This window comes from Pseudopipra pipra, chromosome 1, assembly GCF_036250125.1.
Source record: "Pseudopipra pipra isolate bDixPip1 chromosome 1, bDixPip1.hap1, whole genome shotgun sequence".
NCBI lineage: Eukaryota > Metazoa > Chordata > Aves > Passeriformes > Pipridae > Pseudopipra > Pseudopipra pipra.
Window position 1 is genome coordinate 145,046,314 of NC_087549.1, and position 14,606 is coordinate 145,060,919.

Here is a 14,606-nt window from a genome sequence, read left to right on the forward strand (position 1 = left end):
TTCAAATACTCAGAAGGAAACTCTTCCCGAGGAAAAAAAGAAGTAAAATTACGGTGAAGGAAAAAAAAAAAGGAGATGTGTAAAGTGTTTTCAGTAACATCTGAGATGTTACTGAGATGTAAGGCCAGTGGTTCTCCACATGAGCTAACTCTGCACCAGCCTCTCAGTACACCTGGTGCACTGGCATCATCAGACACTCTGGGTCTGAGCCAGCTCAGGTGTCCCAGCAATGTGCAGGGGCTTTACTCAGCTCCACGGAGGGGGCACAGCTTGCTCAGAGTATATCAGAACCCTATATTCTCACATGCAGCTTCAGCACCATTTTAAGAACTCTGGTTTTAAAAAACACGTTAAAGCACTTTCACAATGTTAGCATCAATCAATTTTTTATATATTACCTTAAAGGACACTAAGCTAAGTCTTGTCTTGGGGCACATCTTAAAGGACAATAGTATTCCCCTTGCAGATTAAGAGACCTGGGAGGTGTCCACATGTTAACTGGATGTCCAGCCTTTTGTCACAGTCAGTGGAGTCCAGAGATCTGCCCACCTCACCCTAAAAAACATCTCCTGGCACACAAACCAGCTGGCTAAATTTAGATGTCTAGTGTCAGCTTTGCCTGTGGTATCCAAGACATTTACACAGAATTGCCAAATATTAAACATGACCTTTCTCCCTCCCAAGTGGCAGCTGGAAGTTGGGGCCTACTACAGGACATCTCAAATGACTCTAGACAGATATATGTGGGCAACTGAAGCAGCCAGCAGGATAACACTCCAGGTTTCCTGCCTACGATGCCTGTTTGGATCTATCTCATGCATAGACATTCAATTCTCCCTGAATGTCACATAAGAAGAGGACTGTGTCAATTTTTTTCCTTCCCAAAGGGAAGTTTGGCTCCAAGTTCCAAATCAGCTTCTCCCCAGTGCATTTTTTCCTCCCAGAGGACATCAGGAGGCTCACCCAGCTCTTCATGACTTTCCATACCTCCAAGCAGCATCCAGCCTGCCTTTAGCCGATGCACTGACATGGTTTTGTGTACTGTTAGAATTAATTCAACTACAATGTAAGCCGTGGAAAGGAATGGTGTTTATCCAGGATACAGCACCTCTCAGACTTTCTCATTATTTACATAGTGTTTATATTGCTCAGTGGTGCCAATCAGGGTAAGTATTTACTGCTGCAGGGTATTTACTGCTCCATGTCTGCATATAGCTGCTGCCCTGAAGAGCTCACAATTTAATTATAAAACAAAAGGCCTGGAGTTTAAAAGAAGAGAGAAAATTGATGAGCAAAAGAGGTAACAGTCACAAAGTCAGGAGAAGCAAAATATTTTTTATCCCGCTCTGTTTATTTTTTAAATTATATGCTTTTCAATTAAAAAAAACCAACAACCAACTAACCAAACTCAACATGCTTAATTTCTCTTTCCACTCTTCCTGTTTCTCAAGGCAATTTATATTTTTCAGTAGAAAGATTGCACTTTACGTAATTTTACATTTCCATTTAATCCTATTTAAGATTCTTTCTCATGTTTATAACTTCCATCTACTTCCATACCATTGGTTCAGGTGTCTCTCACAAGCTCAGTGCTGTATTATCAGCAGGGACATACAAGGGCTTTCTTTCCCTGGTGGTCTATGATGCAGGGCAGGTCACATTCATCCGTTTTGCTCTCATTCCTCTTGGTTTATTTGCCTATCTGTGATCCAGCCTCCAGGCTGGACTCTCTGGATTTCCTGGAAACATCAGTCCTGCTGTAAGTCTTGGGACATTACCCACCATTATCTCACCTCTATTATTCCAATGAATTCCAGCTCACCTCTATCTGCCACCCAACTCACTTCACAGAATCCATGGACACGCTTCCTGAGATACAGGATCACTTCTACCATCAATTTTAAAAGATAATTTGTGTTACCTCTGCAGGATACCCCCCACTTGTTGCTCCATTTGATGAAAATCAGAAACATATGACTGCGAGTTATTACCCATGTTATAGCAGACACCAGAATGTGCTGCTGCTGTGCAACGCGCAGGAGAAAAGGCACTAGAAGTGCAAAAGGCATCAGTCAGCACTAAGCTTTTTTTAAAAAATCATTGTGTATTGAAAATCAGGGCTTAGACGTACACTACACACATTTGCACTGTTATCTCCTATTCAGATTCCACAGCTGTACTCTCAGAGCTCTCCTCTCTCCAGACACAGAAGAGGCACAGAAGGTTGGAGAGAAACACTCTTCTTCTGTGCTAGAAAGCTGGTTGTTAAGAAAACATCTCTTAGAAGCGTAGGTCGTGTTGCATTTGTCTCATCTGGGCTCATCTTTTCCCTACCAGGGATTGGCCTGTACCAGGCAGGGATGCAGGGCACTTTCTGACACATGTATTTGTCCAGTAAACATTGAACCACCCCACACTTCACAGAAGCTTCCAGATACACTCCCAGCCCTGCAGCCCTAGCTCAGAACTGACCTTACTGTATTGAGGAGAGAAAAACCAGTACAAATGTGTATTTTTCAGTACTGGGTAGTTCTCATGGTGATTTTATCCATCTATAGTAATATCAGAAGGATGATATTAGCTGACCATGTCAGTAACAACAATCATGGCTGCTTGCCACCAGGAGAGAAAACTATGTTATTTTTCCTGACACACTGAATTTTCCATGTTGCATTTAGCTTAGTAAACAGTCAGCTGGAGCTTCCTATTCAGACTTCCCATAGTATAAACTGCTTTTTCTTTTCCTTCTAAAACAGTTTTCTATTTCCTCTCTTACATTCAAGGGGAAGTTAGAACTAAGATTGCACAAAAACTCTGCATAAACGATACTGGTTTTATGTGTATCTTGAGGTGCACAGGGATTTCCACAGTGACCCAAGTATAAGTTTAGATTTCTATCATATAAGTCAGTAGCTCAGGAGACATCTCTAGTCACAATTCCTGTGGGTTTCTTCTACTCCTTTTACAGGTCATTCCACTCCCAAAGTCTGGCAGACATGATCCACTCGGGTGGCCACAGCTCTCTGTCTGGGACACCCAGATAGCTGTACTTTCATCTTGTCCTTGTTTCATGGCCAGAAACAGCTGTTAGGGCAGCCTGGGCACTCTGTGGCTTCAGCCACCAAGTGCTTGGCCCTGCTCAACCTGTGGATGATTTAAAAACCTGCATTTCTCACCCTGGTGTGAAAACCATCCCTCTTACTGGACTATCTCTGCTGGATGAAAACCAGAAATGAATCCTCGTGACACAGAGAAGGGCTCTGCAAGAGAGAAGAGGAATCATAAGGCTGTATTGAATAGATCATCTCAACAATGTCTAGGATTCAGCAGTGTGAAGTAATTTTTTTACAGGCTTCAGTCTTCTCTGACTGAGCAGAAGAGATGCAAAGAACAATCAGACATGACTTGACAGAATATCAGCAGCTAATGGTCTTATGGGAACCTTACTTCTTTCTCTGAGAGCCTGCCTATTTTGCAGAGCACAAGACACATCAAAGAACCCAATTAGAGTGGGTATATGTTATATTGTATCTGTAAATTACAGAAGACCGGGCAGCAGAAGTTTCTTTAAGACAGAAAAGCCCCAAGTAACTATGATGTGTGGCAATACCCAAGTATTTACAAGCACAGCCAGCCAAGTGCAAGACACAAAGCCACTCTGACCCTCCAACAGAGGGGATAAGGGTAGGGATCTTAAAAAGAAGCTCAGAGACAACCAGCTCTGCTCTGTCCCTTTTTTTGACCCTTTCCTTAGAATTATAAGAAACTTGGAGTTGGTTTATCAGAGAGGAAGCAGAGGCTAGTGGGAATCTCTGGACCCTTCCAAAAAATCTGTCTTGAAATATAAGTGCAAGTACAGGTAAAATCCACAGTAAACAAATTTTTAACCCAGCTCACTATTATGCTTTATGCAATATATTCCTTCTATAAGGAGAAGCATTTGATATTCATAACTTTGCAATTCATTCATTAGGGGCCTGAAATTTTCACATAATTTTCCTCGCAGATGTCCAACATAATAGAGAATGAGAGAATTAAAATTGTATCCAAACACACACACAAACAAATAGAAACAGAAAATCCTTTTATAACCTATGAGGACAAAAGCAGGAAGCACAGTTAAATATGCTTATGTTTGAAATGGTAAGGTTGGGGAATAAAGATACATGTATTTATGACCCCTACAGAATCTCAATATGGTGTTCAAGAGGACAGAACTACAAAATTATCATCATTTTTCAGAGCAGACACAACTTTTGCACAGGACCAGTTACAACTGAGCTCAAACACCTTTGTGCCTTAGTTTGCCACCTGTTGATAAATACACTCATACTTCACACATGGTGGTTATAATGGTATTTAAGGACTGTCGTGAAGTGTTCAGAAAAAACAGTGATAGAATCATGGAAATAAGTACAAAGGTAGAAAATTGCCAACATCCTTACTGCTAAGAAAATTTGAATTGATTCCAGATCCCTTCAGAAGATTCTAAGCCACAAAATGTATGTAAATTATACGATTTCTCATTAAGGTTTAATTAGCTTTTAAAAATGGGTTCAAGCTAAAGAAAGAAATACATCACAGAGGAAAAATAAATATATTGAAGACAGTATATTGCTCAAACCTGGAATGTGCAAGGTCTGGTTACAAGTCCTGGCTCTGCTGCAGACCTGCTACATACAGACAGAGTCAGGCCTGTCTACTGGTCAGTTTGATGATAGTGCAAAGTCCATGAAACTGAATGGTAATTTTCAGATTTGTGATTTTGCTCAATTAACAGTAATTATTACTGTTAAATCATCTCCTGAAAGTTCTAATCAGCTGCTGTTAACAACAGTTTTAATATTTATGGTACCATTTACAGCTTAGACTTTTTTTTACAGTCTGCTAATGAAACCCAGGGTTTAACAACAGCTGGCACTTACACTACAGCCTTATTTTAAAATGGTTTTTATGTCTTAAAGAAATCAGAGTAACCTGCTGAAGGGACAAGGCTGGAGGAGAAAATCTGTTAAGTGAGGGTTTGTTTGAACTATTTCTACAGCAGCGGTTTACAAGGCTTGATACCTGATCCAAGCAGCTGATACAAGAAAGACACAAAGTGCACATGTTCACCTTGTCACTCACATGTGTGGGTACTCAGCACTGCTGCCTGGGCACCGAAATACCACTGCAGTCCAACTGGATTTTGGCACTGGATATAATTTAGAAATTGTCTCACCATAGCCTCGCCACTGTGTTATAAATGGTTCTTCAACTACAAAATAAACAGATCCAAATTGTCACCTCTGTTTTTATCAAGACTGCCACTCGTCAAATCCGTGCAATACAGGCTGACTACAGGATCCTATTAAAGTTTTATGACAGGAATAGCCCATTGCGTACAATCCCTTGTACGCAATGTACAATCTTACCTTTCAAAATCTCTCTCTTTCTGCAAAGATGGGTAATAGCTTCAGGAACTGTAAAATATTACGTGGCTCGTAAGGTCTCCCAAATTACAACGTACCAAGTGGTTTGTGGGTTTTGGCAAGTGTTCCAGGTCAGCAATTACTAAATACTGGTGATTTATGAAGCCTTATTCCATAGATCTGCAAGCTTAAATATTTTATGAGAGTGTGTTTTAAAGGAAGTGAAAAAGAAAATAAAAAAACCAAACCAAACAAACAAAAACCCTACCCCCAAAAAAGAGGTAGCCCAAAACTTCCGTACAAAGCAGAAATCCAGTCCTGTGTTAGTGGAAATTTTTATCACATCACCCAAGTGCTTCACAAACTTTAACAAATTAATCCTTTACGCTCTTGTGAGCAAGGAAATATTATCCTTTGTATTATACTTTGAGGAAATCATAAAGACTGTAAAGCCCAAGTATTCAAATACATCTAGTCATTTTTGAAGGTTTGAGTTTTGGACTGCTCAATTCTATGTTTAGCTTCCAGGAATCCTGCATTATTTGCAGCTCCTCTTCATATGTGGACTTACCTTCTGAAGTACACCGACTACCTCTCTTCTTTTTTTTTTTCTTTTCCTGAACTATAAATCCTAATTAAAAACCGTACAGTATCATAGAATCAAAGAATCACCAAGGTTGGAAGAGACCTTCAAGATCATCTAGTCCAGCTGTCAACCCAGCACGATTGTCATCCTTAAACCATGTCCCCAAGTGCCACATCCAGGCACCTCTTGAACACTGCCAAAGATGGTGACTCCACCACCTCCCTGGGCAACTCATCCCAATGCCTGACCACTCTTTCAGTGAAAACTTTTTTTATAATATCTAATCTGAACTTCCCCTAGCACAACAAAAGGCCATTTCCTCTCACCCTTTCCCTTGAGACACGGCAGAAGAGACTGACCTCCACCTGGCTACAACCCCCTTTCAGGTAGTTGTAGAGAGTGGTGAGGTCCCCCCCGAGCCTCCTCTTCTCCAGGCTAAAATATAAAACATAATTTTAAGAATGTATCACTAATACATCGAGAAATAACTTACATGGTGCCTTCTACATCTGTTCGACCACAGATCAAGAAAAAATAATTAGTTAGTCTACTCTTCCTTGATTTTTCTGAACTAACAATCCGACTGTTCAAGGACATTGCTCCTTCAGAGATGCATTCTCTCTCCAGACGGTTGAGTCTGAGATATAGAAGAACCAGCAGTAGTTTCTATTACCACACAGCATCCACTGTTGATTTGTAATATTTTACTCCTATCTGGGCACACATTCCTCAGCTACCAGTGTAACAAGGAAAAATATCAAGCTTCTTTGATCTCAGCAGTGTGCCACTAAAAAATGGAAGCATTAAGAGATTAAGTTCTACATCCCCCACACTGAGAATCAGAAGTGGCCCAGGCAAGTAGAAAACTCTTATTGCTTTCCAGAAAAAGTTGACTGTTACTCAACTATACTAAATTTTAAGGGAATAAAAATCATAAACCCAACACACATATATTGACATGTTTATCAATATATAACACATGTATAACAGTGGGTTTTTAAAAAAACTAGTGTCAGAGTACTTTTATTCTTTAATAACATAGTTGAGCTGCTTTAGGAAAAAAAACAAGATAAACAGAACAAACTATTCATCAAAAAAACTCCTACCTACGATGAGACTGTGCCCATGTTCTGGTCTTGACAGGAATCACCATTTTCTCTCTCACATTTCCTCATTATGAGCTCAGCCATCATAAACCCTGAGTCAGTAGAAGGAATGATACAGTGCAATCTCTTTATCAGTCTGATGGGTTTGGTTTCCTGCCCAAGTCTTGCATGGGGATATGGCCTGGGGGAAATGGGAAGACTGTATGCCTAAAGGGATAAGTATCAGGAATTTTGAGGTCCCTCTAGAACAAGGATATAACAGGCCGATGACAATTCTGAGAGCTCAAAACAGCACTCCCTGTTTTGAGAGCTTAAAATTAGACGTTTTCTGTTTCCCTTTTCTTGACCAGAGCTGCAGTCTGCTGAAAAATGGTCTGGTATTAAAGAACAAAATCACATTGAACTCTTTTATAAAATAAATTAAAAAAATAATTAAAAAGAGCGATTGTTTCACTGTTTTAGACTTTTAAGCAATCAATAGTTTATGTATCAGCTCCATGGTGGCCACCTAATGGATCAGTCACACTTCCTGCACTACCCAAGGAATTGTCTGTCCTTCTGAACACCCAGAGCTGGTTTATTCCTTTTCCTATCAGGCTCTACCCTATCCATCTTCCTTGGCTCAGGGTTTATTCCTCATAACAATTCTGTGAAATTGAAACAACATAGTAAGGAAAACACCCCGTGGTTTGCCCAGGAGTGAAAACTGAGGCACAACTTCCCTCGGATGAACAGCAAAGCTTCGTGTCCGATAAGGACTGAGCTCCTTCCAGGCACTGCGATGTTCTTTATTGCCTCCACCAGCCAGGGACTTTTACCAATACAATAACATCAAAAACAGTTCCAAAGGGTACTCGGGTGTCCTTAGGTCTTCTAAATTAATTGCTGTTACTGTCTCTATGGGAATCTCTAGCAGATAGCTGGAAGGCAGGCACATGACTTATCAATTAGGATTAAAAACAGGATCCAGAGGGCCCTGTCTGGATTAGCTTCAGAGATGCATATAGGCAGCAATGCATGGTACAGGCAATTATTGACAACTGATTGTAAGGTGATGTAGTTTTGCCACTCCTGAAGTTGAAGATGAGTTGAGGACTGGGAGCAGTCCTGGAAGATGATAGGATGATCCTTACCAGACTTTTTTTTTTTTTTTTTAAGTCCTGAGAAGAAACTACAAGTTTTCCATTTGCCTAATTAACTGTAGTTAGAAACAAATGATGATCTGTACTAAATAACTAGGACTGTTTAACAAGACTCATTTGTTCTTTGGTCAAACAAAAGAATTCCTGAATCTTGTGTAATTCACTGCAGTTTTATATAACTGAAGATATACTCTATTCCCCAGCTTGGTAAACTGAGGCTGAAAAGTCAGGGGAGTCAGAAGAGTCCTACAGAGACTTTACCTGTGGCAAAAGTCCCTCATCTACCACAATGTCCTGTGCTTACCCCTGTCTTACTTTGCATTCCCTTTCCTTTCTGTGCATATTATTCAATCCAACCTGGCATTCTCCAGCCTAGGAGGAAGCCCCTTCAAACAAAATGCATTTTACTTCCTAGCAGAGTTTCTTTGCTTGTCACGCTGCAGGAGCAGCAGAGAGGAACCCACTGTCAGAGGGAAGCAGTGTCTGGATACTGCTTAACAACCCCGTCTTTCTGATAAATCCTTTGTCTGTCAGGATTGTTCCTCAGCCCTTTGCTTCCTCTGTCTTCTCTTCCTCTGCACGATGAACAGTGTGAGGGTGGTGGGGCACAAGCTGCCCAGAGCAGCTGCAGCTGCCCCATCCCTGGAAGTGTTCAAGGCCAGGCTGGACAGGGCTTGGAGCAACCTCGTCTACTGCAAAGTGTCCCTGCCCATGGCAGGGCGTTGGAACTGGATAATCTTTAGGGTCCCTCCCAAACCGAGCCATTCTGTGATTCTATGAGACAACGCTCTGCAGGCTTTCATAACCCACACGGAACAGAAGGCTCTTTCATTAAAGACTCTTCTCCTAAAACCCTCCTATTTGCACATATCCCTTCCTTTTGAAGCCACAACTGCTCAGCCTTATTCTTCAGGAGCTTCTGTACCCGGATCTGGAATATCCTGTGGAAGGGTCTGTAACCCCGGACAGGCACCTGCTGCGGCAGCGCTCGGAGGGGACACCGAGACCCCGTCTCTGAGAGCGCCGGCCGTGCCCCCACAGCTCAGCGCTGCCCTAGGCCGGGGGCGGCGGGACGGTGCCCCCGGACACACACACTCGGTACCACCAGGGCGGGAGGCGCCGCCGCCCCCACACCAAAGGCAACTCGACCTTCCCCTTCCATTTTCCTTCCTATTCCCTTCCCGCCTGATCCCGGCGGGGCTACGGCGCGCACGAGGGGACAAACCTCCTCGGGGCGCGGTCGGGCTGCGCCGACCCCGCCCCGCCCCCCCTCCGCGCTCCCTTCCCCGCCGGGTGACGTCAGGCGCCTCACGCGCCGCTCCGCGCGTCACACGCCGCGCGCGAGCGCGCGCGCGCCCCAGGCGCTCTCCTCCTTTCCCCCCCCTTTCCACGCTCGGCCAATCCGCGGGCGGCACCGCCCGGTCCTGCGCGCGCCCGCCCCGCGAGGCGACAGCGCCGGCCAATCCCTTCCGCCGGCGGGGGTGGGACTTCCGCCCGGAGCCGGAAGCGGGTCTCTCATGCGAGCGGGTGGTTGAGTCTCGGCTCGGAGACGTTTCGGGCCCGGAGCCGCCGCCGCCGCCCCCGCGCCGCCCCCGCCCCGCCCGCCCCCGGCGCTGCCGCCGCCCCGCGCCCCCCTCGGCCCCGCCCCGCGCTCCGCTCTCCTCCTCACGGCATCCGGCGGCGAGGCCCCGGCGGCGGCGGCGGCGCGGCGGCGAGAGAGGCCCCGGCGCCAGCGGGAACGCGGCAGAGAGGCGAGAGGCCCCCGCGCCGGCGGAGCCAACCCCCCCCTCCCCTCCGTGCCCGCCCGTGTCCCCCGCGCCGAGCCCCGGCCCGCGGGCGGCGGCGGCTGTTGGTGACAGGTGAGTGCGAGGGGCCGCCTGGCCCGCGCCCCCCGGGCGGCGGCGCCCGCTGGGGCCGTTCCGCGCCCGCCGCTCTCGGTGCGCGGGGGGGGATGGCGGGGCCACGGCGGGAGCGACGCCCTCCCCCAGCGCCCCGCCGCCCCCTCGCTCCGGGGAGGCGGCCGGAGCCGCCATCTTCCCACCCGAGGCGGCTCCCGGGGGAGCGGCGGCGGCGGGAGGAGAATCCCGGCGTGGGGCTGGCGGGGGCAGGGCGGGCGGGCCGCGGGGCCGCTCCCGCAGTGCGGGCCGGGCACGGCGGCTGAGCTTTGCCCCCGCGCCGCCGTGTGCCGAGGGACCCGCCCGGAGCCTACCCGAGTGTCTGCCCGGGGCCGATGGGACCCCCGGAGCAGCCCCCGGCCCATCGCTCCGGGCAGCGCCTACTTCCCACACGAACGTCTTCCCGAGCTGTGTCCCGAGCAGGTGAACTGCTCAACACCTGCCAGAGCAGGCACCGCGCAGACGGTGTGTTGCCCCCAGGATTGTGGTGGTGATGTTGTTGGCCCTTCGGTAGCTGCTTCGTCCCAGTTGTTTTCACTCTCAGTTTCAGTTTGTGCAGGTGCTCAGAACTAGCACTTAGTAGCTCTGTCCGCAGTTTAAACAGATGTGCACTTGCCAGACAGTGTTTGTTGTGTGAGATTCCTGTGTGGCAGATAAGTATAATTATTTTTATTCTGCAGGTGAGGGAATTGAGGCAGAGTGGTTAAGACTTGCCTGTGGCCACAGAGAGAGAGCTGGCTTCAAAACCACTGTTTAAACTTGAGTCACAGTTGGGGTAAAACCATGGGAATTCTGGCTTCCGATTCTGTGTCTTGTTGCTGGCCTACTTTTGTTGGCCTCTGTGTGAATCCTTAGTAAAACTGGAGAAGGGATCTTTCTTGAGTAGTGCCTCAGGGATTGCTATTGAAAGGTCTGTTGTGTGGTTTAAGTTTCATGTCCAACTTATCTGGTTTTTACGGTTTGGATAAATTCTCAAAGGTCAAAGAATGTTGTATTCCTATTTGGTTTTTAACTTGCTGGGATTTCACAACTCTTGGGTTTTGATTCTGGTCTGGTAACTGTTTTTATCAGTTGAACTTTCACTTCTCCCTGCTGACTTGTAAGCATTTGTTCAAATTAATTCTTGAGATATGAAGTTAATCAGCTTAATCACTGTAGTTATTACAACAACAGTGATATTTTCTATTTTTTTTAATTTTCTTTTTTTTTGTGGGATGTGAAAGGAAGGTGAAAACTAGGGGGAGGCCTGATAAAACACATCTAGAAAAAGGTATGTTTTATATGTAATGTCTATAGAAAATTTCATTCTTCCAGGTGTATTGTCATTTACCTGCGTATACTACTTATATGGAAGCCACAATTATTTTTATGTTTAATTAGTCTTATAATTTGGGGGGAAAATAATTCTTATGGGAACTGAAGTAAAAGTTTTGCTTAAATGAATTAAGAGAAAACATTTGACCTCTTGAATGTTCCTTAATAATATGTGTTCGTGGTATGTAGTCAAGTCCTTAAGCACACACAGTGTTCTGAGCTAGATTGAGTTGTTTATCTTGTAATTTTTTCTGTATTTTTTTTAAAGTGTTTAAACACAAACACCTGAAGGGAATAAAGGTGTCAGCACAAGTGCGTGCTGCCTTGGTTGCTTTTTGTGGCTTGCTCCAGTGCAAATATACACATCGAAAGGTAGCAGTGACTGATATGTAGATATTATATATATTGCTTAGATATGTGGCTGGAACTTAAATCTGCTTCACTACAGAGCCAAGTCAGAGGATCTGGAAGTGGAGGCAGTTGTGGGGGCTTTGGGATTTTGTTGCGGTTTTTTGTTTCTTTGAGACATGCAGTAACCATGTAGGCAGCTTCTAGCGATGATGTCTTATTCGATTAGAGTGAAATTAACTACTTGGTTTATTTGCTAAAATGCAAAGTAAATACAGTCAGGCTTGTCTAATCTACATGTTCCGTGGAGATCTGTTGCTGCGTCTCTTATTAAGTCTCGTATCTCATAGTGGCTTTGGCTTTAAATCAGTTGAGAGCTTAATTGGCATGGTAATATAAACTCTTTGTTAAATATTTATTACATTACCTCACAAAATGCACATGCTAGACACGGAAAAGGCATGTTTCTGACCATAATGCGTGACAAATATAACGTGACAGCTGAAAGGTAGCAAAAAAGGAGTTATAAAAAACCAAAGTAATTAGTGTAGATGTTTTCCATCAGTTTGATTTTTTGTAAACTAGGTGACTTTAGGACCTTCAGCGCCATTAATGTTTAATTCCATGGTGTCTGTATATATTCATCAGGCATTCACATTCTCGTAAATTAACAGGTGAGGTACACAAATAAGCACACAGAGCACTTGACTTACCTTTTCTAGCCCCTGTGTTGGAAGGAGCAGGTTTTCCAAAGGCTGCAGCCTTATCGATCTTGAAGAAGAAGAGCACTCTTGCCTTGGAGGGGTGAAGGTGGCTGTAGAGGCACCTCACAAATGCAGTGGCAGGAAGGCTATTGCTGGCAGAGAGAAAAAGGCAAAGAGACCTGATGAAGAAAAGCAAAGAAAAGTATTTTCAAGTCTGGAGAATGTTAAGCTTTGAGAGTGTGATTTCTGTGTCTGTGCATGTACATGCACATGTGAGGAACTGTTAGATGATGTAAGGTGTTGAAAAAAATGTGGTTTGTAGACTGTTCTGTTCCTTTAAGCATTTACTCGCAAAATGACATTTTTAGACAACAAATTTGTGTAACTCTTAGACATAACTGTAGAAAATAATCTCAGGCTGCATTTTTTCCTGTGTGTAATCAGTGATATTCAACTAACAGGAGTAGTGGAAGTCTCACATATCTGTATTCAGAATGGACACACAGGTATGAGTCGGAAAGAAAGGATGTTACAAAACAGGACGTTGTAAGGAAGAAAGTTAACCCTTCTCCTGCAGTTTTGAAAGAGGCAATGATATGTGGAGAGCTGTGTGGAAGATGGGAGTAAAAGCTACTCTTGTAGTAAAGGCCTCAGAAAGGTATATGAGCAGTGTTGTTACTAAAGCAAGGCATACACATGCTGAAATTAATACTATCATTTTAGTCCATATAAAAAAAGATCTAAAAGGATGGGTTTCACTACAGAAGCCAGTCATTAAATTAGGGAGGGGAAAGTGGTGTAAAACTTAAACTTTGGAACAGTGCTAGTTTTATGTGATCCCTCAGAAAAGAGAAGACGCACATGTATTCAACTTCTTCCCTCTGAACTGGTAATGTACTTTATCAAAGGTACCAGTTACAACATTTTCAAACTAATGTGTTGGGAAAAAGTTTTCTTTTGCTGTGTGTTAATTCCTTTGTGCTAGACTCAAGGCAAGCTAGCGTTATAACAGTCAAACACAAAAATAGAGTAACTGAATATAAAATTCAGTGATATTTCACCTGGTCAACAAAAATATTTTGGTTCTATAAATACTGGATAATTGAAGAAGACCCATTGCTACTCCAGCAATCTGTTTCTTTTCTTTAAGGATATGCTGACTTTGGCTCATGATAACATTGTGTCTAAAACCAGTAAGTTTGATGAACTTGTTAGAAACAAAGTAGAAGTCGATTTCTGTTCCACCCATCATTTAAATTAACCTACTCAAATTCCACGAAGTAGTGCAAGATAGAAACATACTCTGTTAATTGGTTGCTAACTGGTATTTCATAAGTTTTGGTGATGTGATGGAGCAAAGGATTTATAGAATCACTGGTCTTTCACACTTATGTGTGTTACATACCCTTTCCAAAGGAGGGTGCCTCCCCATTCAGAAGCAGACACTACAGAGTAATACCTACAGACAACAAAGGTACTTTGGAGTACTTAAATTAGGTGTGACTGTAATACAGCATAATTGTGCGATTAGGAGAGCCATGACAGTGTTCATTCTGTGATGTGTGCTGCTGCAGGTATTTTGTGTCTGGGTATGTGTTTCAGGAACGGCAATTAACTCCAAAATTGGAAGTCTGACAGAGGTTACTAATATGTGGCTCTCTGCTTGGCCTGGAACAGGGAATTGGGGAAATGCTGTTTTGACGCCCTGATGAATCACCAATTTTTTTGAGTCTTAATCTTTTTGAACGCTCTCGTTTACCATGGAGGGCTTGGCTATGCATATTCTGGATCCTGTCAGTCCAGCTTCTTAATGGGTAGTTCAGTGATGTAATACAAAAGGAATCAGTCGCTCATAAGCTGAATGGATTGCCACCTCTGCACTTCCAGCAGCTCTGTTGTTGTTCACACAAGGCTGTTGGCATGTAAGGAGCTGGTGTCCCGGAGAGTATATCCTACAGTAAAGGTTTATTCTGGATTGCCTTTGTGGCCATGTAGCGTTCACAGATGTCTCGAGTTCAGTGTACGTGTATTTAAGACAGCTATGCACAACTTCTAGTTCTGGACTGTTGCACATAGAAACATAGATGCCTCTAGAAATGT

General features: G+C 44.1%; 1 protein-coding gene and 1 long non-coding RNA gene across 5 annotated transcripts in view; one reads left to right on the plus strand and one right to left on the minus strand.

Moving 5' to 3' along the window:
* Nucleotides 1–2,829: 2,829 nt before the first annotated feature.
* Nucleotides 2,830–9,477, minus strand: LOC135403582 (uncharacterized). The gene is made up of 2 exons (XR_010425435.1): nt 5,128–9,477; nt 2,830–3,260 (listed from the first exon to the last, which is right to left on the minus strand). It is a non-coding gene; the product is annotated as an uncharacterized LOC135403582 (long non-coding RNA).
* A 487-nt stretch (nt 9,478–9,964) lies between these two features.
* Nucleotides 9,965–14,606, plus strand: part of LARP4B (La ribonucleoprotein 4B) — a 57,550-nt gene continuing 52,908 nt past the window's right edge. For 2 of the 4 annotated variants that reach the window (XM_064637790.1, XM_064637813.1), the window contains exon 1: nt 9,965–10,104. The gene's annotated coding sequence lies outside the window, so the exon portion shown is untranslated. Of the gene's footprint in view, nt 10,105–10,403; nt 10,606–14,606 lie in introns of those variants that run through there. The other 2 variants (XM_064637807.1, XM_064637798.1) reach the window with 2 other exon arrangements.